The following is a 1,652-nucleotide window of genomic DNA, read 5'->3' as shown; positions in this document are numbered from 1 at the left end:
CGGGAGGGTCCCGGCCGCGGGGCGGCACAGGCACCCACCGGCACCAAGCGGCACCAAGCGGCGTTTCTGAAAGAAAAAGCTGAAAGGTGCCGTTAGGCAGCGGCACGGACCCCCCGCAACGGGGTGGTGCGGGAACAAGTCGCCGGTGCAGAGGGGGCAGCCGCGCGAGGGGCGCGCAGGTGGTCCGGCGAGCCCAGGAAGGGGCGCTGCCACGAAACGGAGGGATAGGAGGAGAAAACACGTCCTGGTTGTTCTGAATTCCAGCCACATATAAGGCAGCCACCCTGTCTTCAAACGGTCCCGCAAAAAAGCGTTACGAGAACTGCTTGAAGGGATCCGTCTTTGCATTTTGAGACAGAAGCAGTTAACACTTGGTACAAAGTCAGTCCGTGTGGCGTCGTTCCAAGGAGCCTCTAGTAGAGCTGACTCACCTGTGGAAGAAACAACGGCAATTTCAAACCTGAAACTTACCTTGCTATCCACATTTGAAGAGTAATCCGCTGTTCCTCTTCAGAAGGGCGTAACCGACATGGGTTACAAACCTGGGAACTACTATCACGTGTAATCATTCTAACCACAAAGAGAGGTCTCTGAGACCACACGGTACCACGCGTTTAAAACAGGCATTGCATCCCACTGCTCAACTACACTAGGGGAAGACCTATTGGAAAATGAAGTGGCACATACAAGACTGGGTTTACACAAGCACTTTGACACAAACGCTGAGTTTCAGTGGGTCGTACGCACATGCAGCACATTTAAGAGGCCACTTCTGGACCGAAAGTGATGCTTAACCATAAACCAAATACAACAGTCAGAGGGGGGGAAAACCCAACAGAAAACCAAATATGGACATAGAGCTGTACCAGGCTATTCTCTGTTTATATTATTGATATCAGTTTGATCTGTGAGGAAATGCCTATTAACAATACCTTATGCTGCTCACACTGCATGGCTGTGCACTAATTCGTAAGTCTGTGTGTACAACATTCAATGTTCCTACAGAGGAAAATGTATAAAATATGAAAAAATGTTAATATAAAAGCCACCAGCTTCCAGTCTGAGTATCCACTTTCTAAAATACTCCTGCAAGCAGCTATCTAGCAACTCCATTTAGTAAAAGCACGAAAGGTCTAACGCTTCCCTCTCAGTAATAGGAAAGCATTAGTCGTAAGAAATCTGAATTCATTAAAAGCTAAACTTATTGTTTGGAGCCTTCCCCCTGCCTACATTTAGAGCCAGTCATCCGGCTAGACTGTTATTTTTAGTGCAGGCTCCTGCTTAAAGAGAAGGGAGGAAGGAAACACCCAACATTAGAAAGACCAAGTCAACATGTGAACAGGTTACGTATCTTAAGAACAGAAAGGTGTCTTACCAAATTAATGGTAATATAAAAATTTATCACTCTTGCTAACAGCTCTTACTTGTTCATTGCTTCCCTTTTCAGCGCATACTAACGAAAACAATGATACTTCATACTCTCATTTGCCAAGTAACACCAAACAGCACTTGCGCAGAATGATTATCAGGAGACCAAGGGCATGTGTTAGGTTAAGGCGTAAAGCCTTGTTCAACAGTGAAGTCCAGGTCAATGACTAGTGTATCCAGTTCTGTTGTATAAATACGTATTATTTTTTTTAACCTCTATGCAC

The sequence above is a fragment of the Falco peregrinus genome, chromosome 1 (genome assembly GCF_023634155.1).
Source record: "Falco peregrinus isolate bFalPer1 chromosome 1, bFalPer1.pri, whole genome shotgun sequence".
Lineage (NCBI taxonomy): Eukaryota > Metazoa > Chordata > Aves > Falconiformes > Falconidae > Falco > Falco peregrinus.
This window is presented reverse-complemented; position numbering follows the sequence as displayed.